This window comes from Hyperolius riggenbachi, chromosome 7 (genome assembly GCF_040937935.1).
Source record: "Hyperolius riggenbachi isolate aHypRig1 chromosome 7, aHypRig1.pri, whole genome shotgun sequence".
Classification (NCBI taxonomy): domain Eukaryota; kingdom Metazoa; phylum Chordata; class Amphibia; order Anura; family Hyperoliidae; genus Hyperolius; species Hyperolius riggenbachi.
The window spans coordinates 227,086,297-227,098,998 of NC_090652.1; the positions used below are offsets into that span (position 1 = coordinate 227,086,297).

A 12,702-nucleotide genomic window follows, 5' to 3' on the forward strand; every position below is an offset into this window, starting at 1 on the left:
ATTATATGTTACAAAAACAAGCCAGTTACTGGGACAAAGATCCTGATGTTTAATGTATTCTCAGGTAGCCTGGATCCATCAAACACAAACCTTACTGTGACTGAGCAATCGCACAACCGCCAAGTCACTAACATTTTAGCATTCCTCACTGTAGTCCGATATGACTCGGCCAAGTTTTTGTCTCCTAATAGCAGACATATTTTAATAAATCCAGATTTACTGAATCACTTATTATCTCCTGCTTGGGAGAACCTTTAGCAAATCAGACCCAGCTTTCCTAAGTACACTCTGAGTATAAGTACACATTATATGTCTTATGTTCTCTTTTACTCCATTTTTGTAACACTAATAAGGCTTAGGTTAGACAGACTGTTGGTAAGTGCAGCAGTTACCACTACACTACAAATTCAGATCAGCCACCTACAACTTGTGTTTGAAATGCATTTCTATAAACATTATGGGGTACTTGACCAATGCAGTCATTAAAACAAAAGGATACACACGGGGGCATAGCTAGAGGTGGGCAGCTCCTGCGATCGCATTGGGATCTAGAAGTGTTTTGGGGCCCTAACTACTAACCTTCCCTTCCTCCAATACAGGGGACTATAGATCTGATGGTTTTGTGGCTACACTTGTTAGGCGTGTGAAGATCAGGATGGCCACACTTGTTTTATGACCCTTGTGAGATGGGCCCTAAGGCTGTAAAGAGCACCAAGAGGATGCAAGGGAAAGGTTGTAAACATTGGAGGGCCCCACCAAAGTTTCATTGGGGCCCCATGAAATGTAGTTACACCACTGGATACACATTACAATAATGTTGAGAAATTCTACCATAGAGTTCTAAAGTAGAAACATATAATTTTTTTGGGCAAATGCTAAAAATGTTTTACATACCACAATATATGCACTTTTTTGACAGATTCCTCAGTAGGGATTGTCATTGAGATGCAAATAATTCTAAGTTGCTGCAAAATTACTCAAATCTTGTATGCAGTCTTATGCCAGTTGAAAATGGACCAATCAAATCCCACCATGTCATAGTTAAGTTGGTCCATTTTCAAGCTGCATGCAAAGTTTGCATAATCCTGCTTCAACTGAGAATGATTCATCTCATTGACCATCCCTACTCCTGAATCACTGCTAACATGCATGTGGTAGTACATGCAGCAGCTTGAGATCAATTTCCACCTCTGTATCTTCTAAGCATACATTGCTACCATATTATTGCTACAAAATGGCAATGGTTGGGATTTCCACCTTTATATCTTCTAAGCATACATTGCCACCACACTAATGCTACAAAATGGCAATGGTTGGTTATTTCCAACTTTATATCTTCTAAGCATACATTGCCACCACACTAATGCTACAAAATGGCAATGGTTGGGTTTTGCAGTGAGTCCACCAGCATGGTAAATGCTACCGTATGCTGCTGTTACATAAGATAAAGAGATAATGATCTGCTGTAGGGGTTTAACTAGAAGTAGGTGTGTCCAACCAAAACTCTGCCAGTAGTGCATTAGTGTGTCTTCTTCTGACACTCCCTCCAACTATAGAGCGAAGAGTGGAGCGATACTTTACCTTTGTTCAGCAAGTGGAGCAATAAGTTCTCACTTCTCTCTACTGTAGCTGCCGCTCGGCTAATTTTCCTCCGGCTCCCATCTCTGCATGCCATGTGACATTCAGAGATGCAAGCCGCAAAGTAAAGAGAGAGAGTGAGGAGCTGTTGCTCCGCACACTGGAAGAAGGTAAAGTGACGCTTCACTCTGCACCTTGACACAGGAACTTAGCCCCTGGACCCCACTATGATGGTGGGGGTCACATTGGCTATTGTTATGCCCCTACTGCTGATCCTAATGTAACTTATTGTGAACTCTATCAATCTCTACTCAGGGCTCCAGTGTCAAAAGAAAAATAGCCATTCAAAAAATCCTGGTTATCATTCTGATCTTCTGACTTCAACAGTTAGAGAGTCATATACCTGCTGCAGGCCTCCAGCCGATGGAGTCAGTGGATCTGCCTTCCTTCTCTGGGTCCGTGGCCCAGAGGCGTCACATTATCAATAGAACAGCCAAATCTGTTTTAGTGGCTGTGGTGTAGTACATACTCTTCCAAAACTTTTGGGATATTAAACTGCAAATCTACTTGCTAAAATAGGAAATGGACGTAAGTCAGAATCTGTGGTAGCATTTATCTAGGCAGAGAAGTTGCCATTCCAAGCTGGAAATGAAAAAAATAAAGTGAAGCAGAGGAGGGAGGAGACCTGATCCCCTCTACAGGAAAGGGGGCCAGACACAGATTCATCTTAATCCTCAAAGTATATCTGTGTCCTGAATAATTTAGTAATACAATTGATGCCAGGGATGAATCCTTAAATGTGAGTTTCTACTGATGTGTTTAAAGATGACTGCAGCATTATTGAATCAAGTCATAAAGAAAATATTCCACCTTCACCCTACCCACATAGAACTCCATGCCAAACTTCTTGGGCTGAGCTGTCTGTTAACAGAAAATGGTAAATTTAGCATTGCTGACTGCTGGGATTGTGATTTTCCAATTGCTGAAACACTGCATAATAAACAAAGATTTACTCCCAGTTCTTTTGCATTACGTGACAGACTCTGTATGTATAACTGAATAATACAAGAGCTCTTCCCTAACAAAAGGGAATCATGCCCAACTCCCAGATCAATAGTATTTAACGTATCTGAAATAAGCCCTTATGAATAAATAATAAAAAAGCAACATGCTGTAAAAGTAACACATAAATGCAAACAGCTAAGGAATCAGGCTTCTTAAAGTGGTCTAAAATTCAGCTTTTCCTCTTTGTTGTAAAAGGTTATTTACAGCCTTAAACCTACTAACGCAAAAAAATGTAGCAGAACAGCATTCAAACAGTTAAACAAAGCACTTAACCTTCTTGGCGGTAACCCCGAACGTAGTTCGGGGTAAGCCGCCGGAGGGTGCCGCTCAGGCCCTGCTGGGCCGATTTGTTTAATTTTTTTTTTGCTGGACGCAGCTAGCACTTTGCTAGCTGCGCCAGCACCCTGATCGCCGCCGCCGCGCGCCCGATCGCCGCTATACGGTGCGGCGCGCGCCCTCCCCCCCCAGACCCTGTGCGCTGCCTGGCCAATCAGTGCCAGGCAGCGCCGAGGGGTGGCCCGGGACTCCCAATGACGACCCGACGTAAGTGACGTCGGTGACGTCATTCCGCCCCGTCGCCATGGCGACGGGGGAAGCCCTCCAGGAAATCCCGTTCTTTGAACGGGATTTCCTGATCGGAGATCGCCGAAGGCGATCGAAGAGGGCGGGGGGATGCCGCTGAGCAGCGGCTATCATGTAGCGAGCCCTGGGCTCGCTACATGATATAGAAAAAAAAAATAAAAAAAAAACTGCCGCGCTGCCTCCTGGCGTATTTTTTTATACCGCCAGGAGGGTTAAGTGGAAAGCTTCTTCAGCTTATGATCCGCATCCGAACAGGTGACAACATTATCTTTTGTTTACATTTCTCTGCTGCTACAATTAGTTACAGCCAGCCAGGTGCTGAAGCGGAAATGTACTGAACTCACAGCCAGAGACATATGAGAAATTATTACTAGATAGCTGCTGTATTTATATATATTGAAATCTATGAATAAAATGCAATGGCAGCTTTCAGAGTAGATAAACTGTACTTTGTGAACTTGTAATTTGTAAAGAGACAATATTACTTGTGCACAAAAAGTAAATCTGGTAACTGAACGGGTAATAAAAATAGGAAAACACATTTTATTGAATGTTATGTTAGAGTTTTATACCACTTTAAAGAACCATGGGCTCTACTGCAAATTTTACATTGCATCCCTTCTTCGCCTTCCCTCAGCACTGTATATATAATAATTGCTTGTAAACTGTAAGGCTTGGTGGTGTATTCTCCACAGTCAGCATGCAACGCATGAGCTGGCGTGGAGGAGGTACACACACTAGCACCAGGAAACAGGCTATCCCTAGTATAGTGGAGGGGAGGACTGACTCCAATAGGAGATTGTGGCGCACAGAGCCGGTGCAGATCTGACAGCCACAAACAATGCTTTCGTAATAACGTCTCAGCGCAAAGTAGCGCTGAGCGCATAAACCGGAACTGAGGAGATCAGGACAGGTAGACAGAATGAACGCTTGCTAGCTAGCGGCTACTTAGCGACAGCAAGCGTCCAAAACCAGACAGACTGGAATGAGGCAGCCAATGCGATGCGGCGATGGCGTGCCTTACAAAGACAGGACAGGACAGTCAGAAAATAGCAGGATTAAGATAGATGAACGTAACACAGATAAATATACAATAAGTATGTTTTCCTAGCGTATTACAATTACAGCTATCAATGAAACTATTTGTAACGTCTGACTAACATATGTATATATCGGCAATGAACCGATATATGACATAAGCAGGAACGCTGACTAGGACTGGAGTAATACAGGGAACAGGACTCAGAAGGATTCGCTATCTCTTCGCAGAGATGAACGCAATCCACAAACGGTAACAGAACAGGATTCAGAAGGATTCGTTATCTCTTCGCAGAGATGAACGCAATCCACAAACAGTAACAGAACAGGATTCAGAAGGATTCGTTATCTCTTCGCAGAGATGAACGCAATCCACAAACAGAACCAGAAGCAGGGTAACTACCTCAGCACGGGTGGTCACGGTACGCGCAACCTACCAAAACGTGCTGGAAAGCTGACTAACTGCACACAGGATATAAACAGTTCGTGTACGTATACATCAGCGACACTGATGTATTAACGTAACACAAATACAAGGAAAATAATAAACGTGCTGGTATGCATATATATTGGCAATGAACCAATATATGATGCAAAGACCAGCAAAGTATCTTTATAACAAGAAACACGATCGGGGGCTAAAGCGACAGCAAGACAGGCTTAAGCTGAAGCTATGAAAACCCAAGGAAACCCTGCAGGAAGCAGATCTTTATACTGAGGTCATCCAATGGGAGCAGCCATGCAGATTCCCACACAGGTGAATGATAATCAGTCACAAGCCGACAGCAGGGAAAGACAGACAAAGCTATGCAGCTTGCATGGAAAGACATCAGAACTGCCTGAGCTGCAGCACTACTTCCAGCAATAGCTGCTGCAGCAGCGATCATTACAGTACCCCCGCCTTTAAAAGCGGATTCCAGACGCTTTTCAAAACTGAAATTTCCAACAAAACAGTCTGACTGATAATTCATGATGACCGGGACAGCCCGGCAAGACCGAATTCCAGAATCAGTCCCCACAAGACTGGACCCATCAGAACCAGAACCTACAGAACCATGCCCATCAGTACTACAAGCCCCAGTGTGACACCCATCAGAACCATGATTTCCAGAAGAAAGCCCTCCGAAACTCCCTGAGCGATACCCACCGCCTTCCAGGAACAGTTCAGAAACGCCAAAGCCTTTGCAATGCCCACCGGTACTGTCTTTACCAACACAAAACCCACTGTTGAACCAGTCCAAGGCACCAGGACAAGTTTTCTCAGAGACCTCCCAGAACACCTTGAAGCTCCAAAGAGATCCCCATAGGTCAGAATGCCCCTTAGGCTCACATGGAGAACTATCAAGAACCCCTATGGAACCTAGGGCAATTCCCGAGTCAGGGCCACAAGGACAAACATCAATATCAGGGCTTTCAGGGACCAGAACCATCTCTGGGCATGCAGGCAGACTGGCAACATCAGAACATGTTCCCACTAAGGAAGCATCAGAGCACGCTAACACCTTAAACACACTTGGGCATTCTGGCACACAAACAACATCTGGGCACACTGGCACAAGAGAAACCTCTGGGCATGTCAAGGAACTGTGAGCCTCAGGGTCAGCCAAGACAGGACCAAAACCAGGACTGGCCAAAAAAAAATCATCATGACTAAACTTCGCAACTACTGGATTTTTACACGAGAATGCAGGATCAGACTTAGATGTCGCTGATTCCAGCAAAGTCAGTAACAAATCAGATTCAGGGGCACTAACAAGACAGGACAAATCTTCTGATGTATGCACTGAACCAGATAGGGACTCCACAACTACCTCTGGACTGGACAGAGACTCATCTAATACACTGGATTGGAGCTCATGAGGCGCTGCAGAACAAGTCAGCATTGCAGCAGCCCCCACTGGACTAGGCAAAACTGAGGAATTCCCTGGACAGGAAGGGGACTCTGGAACCTCTGCCACAGCGGCCAGAGAACCAGAATCTTTCAGGATACAGGGCTGGGTTTCAGGAACACACATCAGACCAGACTGAAATTCTGAGATTTCTATTATTTTGACCAGAGAATCAGAATTATCCATGTTACAGGGCAAGACTTCTGAAACATTCAGAGGACAGGGCTGGAGTTCCTCGGCTGTTACAACACTGGAGAGGGACTCAACATTGGTTAAATCAGACTGTGTACAGGGCAAGGTATCTAACACAATTGCTGACGAGGACAATATTTCAATGGCTTCTGCTTTGCTGGACAGAAATTCATCAAGTTTTATTAGAGCAGACTGTAATTCCAAAACAGCTGCTAGACAAGTGAATATTACTGCAACACCAACTGAGGTAAGCAGTGCCTCAGACCCTTCTGCTAGAGGGTTTGAAATATCCAAAGTACTGGGTGAAGCATAAGACTCTGCGACCACAGCTTCACTGGACAGGATCACTGAACAGTCCATATTGCAGGGCAAAACCATGGAAGCACCTGCTGGACAGCATAATGATTCTGTGACCTGAGTTTCATTGGAGAGATCTACTGCACAATTCATGGTACAGGGCAAATTTATTGGAACATTTTCTGAACAAGGTAATAATTCTGCGATTTCAGGGTCACAGAGCAGATGCTCTGAGCTATTCACGAAACTAGAGCGAGGTGTAGAAACAGGAAGATCAAGACACAATGTTTGCGCATCTGAATCACCATTCATTTGTAAAATTGGAAAATTCAGATGCTGGGGTTCTGAGTTTACTAGACAGGATTGCTGGGACTCGGAAACTGATGTAGTGCATCTATTGGCATCTGCTGGATCAGACAGGAGTTGAACTTTATTAACACAGGTAATTTCTGCAGAAGTGTTTGCAGAGACAGGCAAGATTTTTCTGGTGTCTGTTTCACTAAACAAAGAGTCATGAGTACTGGCTAGGCTGGACTCGGAAGTCAGCAGGACCTCTGGATTCTCTGCTGAGAAATTTGCGCAGGGCAAGGTTAAGAATGTATCAGTGGCTTCTGTTTTACTGGGAAGTAACACTGAGTTATCCATGGTACAGGGTGGAATTGCAGGAACTTCAATTTCACACAAAAAGAGCTCCGAATCACCTGCTGAATCAGCCAAAGGTGCTGAAGCAGGCGGGTCAGAACGCCAAATTTGCGAATTCGGAGTCACATAAAAATCATCCAAAATCAGTTCCCACACATCAATCAATGGAGCCACAAAGTCATACCCACACACACCAGTTTTTATTAGGTTATAGGCAGACTTAATGCATGCATTCAATACTAATTCACTTTTTGCACTGTAAAATTGACAAAATGAACTTGAATCATTCTTCCACTCATTGACCAGAGCTTCCATCTCTCCTTTCTCAAATGGAGGATTCCAAGCATACTTAACAGGCAGATCATGGTTTGCAGATATGATTGTAGCAGGGACATATATTGGGTTAATTAGCAGGTGATTGGCAGATTCCTTATTCCTAAGAATCTCCAATACCTGTAGCAAGTGCTGAACTGTAGTGTATGCAAACTTTCCTTGCTTCACAAATAAGTTGATTTGTTCAATACTCTGTAATATCTCCTCATAATCATACTCAGATAATTCTTTTAAACAGAAATCTTTATTTTCCCTAGCCAGGGAGGAAAGTTCATTAGTAGTTTCATAAGTCCATTTAACTCCCCTGAAAGACAATTGCATTTCATTATCTGTTAATGGCAGAATCTCATTATAGGTCTCAGTCGCTAAGGATAACGACTCTGCAGATCGGACACGTTTCTTAGAACGTTTGCGTTTGGCCTTAGACCCTGCTGTTTTCCCTGCTGTTCTTGGTGATTTATTCAAGGCTGCAGGAAAATTATCAGTAACACTTTCTGCTTGCTGAACATTTTTGCAAGCAATTGAAGGAGTAGCTGATTGACCTGCTGCCAGGAGTTCATTAAGAGGAAAAGGCAATGGATCTATGCGCAACCAGTTATGGATCACAAACGCTAGAAATTCCAGTGGTCTCTCTTTCAAATCGGAATGATTGAGAACATCAAATGCCCACTGGAATAATTCCCCTTTAAACAAAATATAACTTAGTTGGAGTGCCCAGGTTGAAACAGGAGTCGCTTGGAGATCAGGATTGGTCAGGAACCTGGCACATTCAGAGAAAAACTCATTTTCTGTTTCAGAGCTAAGTTCTTCAAATTTCTTAAAGGAACAGGAACCATAATTGACAGCGTCATACTTTCTGGGAATCCCCCCCACAATGGGGATTGGTAATGGGGTTTTCATAATGTAAGGCTTGGTGGTGTATTCTCCACAGTCAGCATGCAACGCATGAGCTGGCGTGGAGGAGGTACACACACTAGCACCAGGAAACAGGCTATCCCTAGTATAGTGGAGGGGAGGACTGACTCCAATAGGAGATTGTGGCGCACAGAGCCGGTGCAGATCTGACAGCCACAAACAATGCTTTCGTAATAACGTCTCAGCGCAAAGTAGCGCTGAGCGCATAAACCGGAACTGAGGAGATCAGGACAGGTAGACAGAATGAACGCTTGCTAGCTAGCGGCTACTTAGCGACAGCAAGCGTCCAAAACCAGACAGACTGGAATGAGGCAGCCAATGCGATGCGGCGATGGCGTGCCTCACAAAGACAGGACAGGACAGTCAGAAAATAGCAGGATTAAGATAGATGAACGTAACACAGATAAATATACAATAAGTATGTTTTCCTAGCGTATTACAATTACAGCTATCAATGAAACTATTTGTAACGTCTGACTAACATATGTATATATCGGCAATGAACCGATATATGACATAAGCAGGAACGCTGACTAGGACTGGAGTAATACAGGGAACAGGACTCAGAAGGATTCGCTATCTCTTCGCAGAGATGAACGCAATCCACAAACGGTAAGAGAACAGGATTCAGAAGGATTCGTTATCTCTTCGCAGAGATGAACGCAATCCACAAACAGTAACAGAACAGGATTCAGAAGGATTCGTTATCTCTTCGCAGAGATGAACGCAATCCACAAACAGAACCAGAAGCAGGGTAACTACCTCAGCACGGGTGGTCACGGTACGCGCAACCTACCAAAACGTGCTGGAAAGCTGACTAACTGCACACAGGATATAAACAGTTCGTGTACGTATACATCAGCGACACTGATGTATTAACATAACACAAATACAAGGAAAATAATAAACGTGCTGGTATGCATATATATTGGCAATGAACCAATATATGATGCAAAGACCAGCAAAGTATCTTTATAACAAGAAACACGATCGGGGGCTAAAGCGACAGCAAGACAGGCTTAAGCTGAAGCTATGAAAACCCAAGGAAACCCTGCAGGAAGCAGATCTTTATACTGAGGTCATCCAATGGGAGCAGCCATGCAGATTCCCACACAGGTGAATGATAATCAGTCACAAGCCGACAGCAGGGAAAGACAGACAAAGCTATGCAGCTTGCATGGAAAGACATCAGAACTGCCTGAGCTGCAGCACTACTTCCAGCAATAGCTGCTGCAGCAGCGATCATTACATAAACCAAATGGAGCAAAGCAGCAATCACATGACTGGGGAGTCAGGACCACCAAAACTTGCTTTCAATGGACGGCCGCTGTGTGAGAGAAATGTATGCAGAGTGAAAGGAATGGTTTGTTAATGGTAATCACTATTTCATCCACACATTTCGATAATAAGTGCCACCATTGACTTTGGGTAAGATAACCTACCTCACCAGCAATCTCAAAAGCTTGATGTATGGAGTTTCAGGAAGTAGAAGAATAATTTGTGGTCTAACCAACACCAGTCACTCAAAAACAACAACTATGATATAGAAAGGTTTCTGAATGACACAGAGTGGTTTGGGAAAAGAGAATTGAAGAGAAAAGCAGAACAATATGGCCCCAAACAACTCAATGAGTCATAGAATTTTTCAAAAGATCAAAAATTCTTCTTAATTAAATACCAGTATTAAAATTGTTATTTAAAACAAATGTGTTAAGTGAAAGCACAGTTTCAATTTCTTACCCTGGGAATTCTTCCTTTCCTGTTTTACAGCCAGATGAATAGAGCAGTTTAATTGGACTATGACTACTAAGCTGTCTCAGTATCAGCACGTGCACAAGAGTCACCAATGGGAAGGGTTGAAGAGTGACCACGTGGCAGTCATCAACAGGTAAGTTGATGTACATGACTCCACCCACTATCTTGAAGTGATTGTAGGTGTACCACTTTGAACAGGCGAATCGATCCTAGTCAGTTACATTCTACTTTAAGATGGATACGTTCTATTTCCTATCACTCTGACATTTTGTTCTAGGACAGAACACAAATTCCTAAACGGTTATTAACAAATCAAGAGCTGAAGTTAAATCTGTCACATGGTTGTAGATCTGTTCTAGTGAAAACTAGTAAATGGTGGGATGTCATTTTGTCGGATGCTGAGATGATGCTTCTATTAGCTTTTATACTTACCTGGGGCTTCCTTGAGCCCCATGCCATGGCCCATGCCCCTTGGGTCCCTCCATCGCCGTCCTCTTGGGCCCCTCCACTCCTTCGCTTTGCCCCGATAAGTTCTTCAATAAGGGCCAGTCCATGCTTCACCGCACATGCGCGGCCAAGCCGCGTGCGCCCCTGTCGCGCCCCTGTCATGCTCCCATGACCAGGTCATTCTGCACCTGCGCAGGCCTAACTGCACAGTCACAGAACGTTACCGGATACAGGAGCATGACAGGGGTACGCGTGCGGCTGGCTGCGCATGCACATTAAAGCAGGACTGGCCCAGACTGAAGAACTTACATCAAAGGAATGCAGTGGCCCAGGAGGATGGAGATGAAGGCCATGGCCAGCATGGGGCTGGAGGAAGCCCCAGGTAATAAGTTTTCTCCTAGCTGATATGTTCACAGCTTCACAATAAAATGCCCTTTCAACCACCAGCAAGCAAAAGAATATGCAAAATAAATTTGATAGAACTCTTTTGCCTACTTTTTGATCCTTTTACAATTGCAGAGTAACGCACGCTGCTTCCCTGGCATTAGTACCAGTAGAATTTCCATGCGCTGCCTGTGCACAGCAAATTTACCGTTGCTTTACTCATTAGGCCAATAGGCAGGTCAGCTCCACTGTGCATGGTATAAGCTGTTACACAGTGCTTACACCTATAGTAAGCCACCTGCATTCTGTTTGATCACAGTTAAAAGGTTTTGCTTGAAACTGCTTTAGCTGCTTCTACAACTGTAAATGGGCTCTACACTCCTTATTACCTCTCTGTTAAAGCACTACTAACATACACAAACGATTGCAAAATGCATCTACAGATGATCATTTCTGTAGTGTAAACAAAACAATACATTGACAAGCTTCTATTTTAACACAAAGCTAAAATAAGTAACATGTATATAATACTGTGTTGATCATCTCCTTTCACTTTACACTTTAGTAATACTACACAATGATGGTGCCTTAGGGCCAACATAGAAACAGAATAGCAATGATAATAACTGTGTCATTTTATGTAGTCTAGAAAAGTCAAGAGTCAAGAAAGACCATCTGTATTTTTGTAAAAAGAACCTTGGAACAGACTGACGTCATCTAACATGCTGCTGTGAAGAGTGTGAATTTTCAGCTGTTTTCCATCACATGAACAGCCTTTCCTATGTCTAATTTTCCATTTTAATATTCCAACTATTGTACAGAATACATATGTGCATTTCCTCTAACAGAGACCATTGGGGCCCGATGTCTTCAAGTTCTCCCACGCTGGAAATCAGACACTAAGGAACAAGGGTGAACCTGCAAACTTGGCCAAGATCTTTTGAAAATGGTCTCCTATTAGATGGGAAAAGTCTTGCCTGGGTCATATCCGACCATAGTAAGGTTTGCTGAAAAGTTATTACATTTAATGGTCTATCATTGCTTCATGCACACACCTTCTACCAAACTAATAAACAAATCCTGGCTATTCTGCATTAATTACAGAAAATATCACTGAAAGTTCATGTGGGAGTAAGACTGAGAGTACTGTGAGTACTGTGAGTACATGATCCCTCCAGCAACCCTCATTACTGATCAGTATAACTGTATATGACTGAATATAAGAGCTGCAGAATCCAGTATCTTAATCAGGCACATTGTTTTTATGCTAGCTGGCACCACTGTACTATTTTTCAGTACAATTAATAATATCCCCAAGTGAGTAGTGATCAATCCACCTGAGCTTGATTAGATTTTAGCACAATTCCCCACCAATGCTCCCTAGGAGCTCAGCTGAGATTTTTTGGCCCTAGTCTAGTTGAGGCAACCCAGCAGGAAACCTCATAGACCTACAGCCAATCCCTGCTTGATGCAATTTGGTCGTATACACTAATTTGTAAGAAATAGGATACCAAGTGTGAATCACTACTGCTAAAATTGCACACCAGTGCCCTCCCCTCCCCTCTGGCCCTCGGCTGCTGGGTTT

General features: G+C 43.5%; 1 long non-coding RNA gene across 1 annotated transcript in view; it reads left to right on the plus strand.

The window, feature by feature from the left end:
• Positions 1-12,191, plus strand: part of LOC137525786 (uncharacterized) — a 44,973-nt gene extending 32,782 nt beyond the window's left edge. The window contains exons 3-4 of the long non-coding RNA XR_011023013.1: positions 10,302-10,419; positions 11,966-12,191. This is a non-coding gene — a long non-coding RNA (uncharacterized lncRNA). The remainder of the gene's footprint in view (positions 1-10,301; positions 10,420-11,965) is intronic.
• Positions 12,192-12,702: the final 511 nt, after the last annotated feature.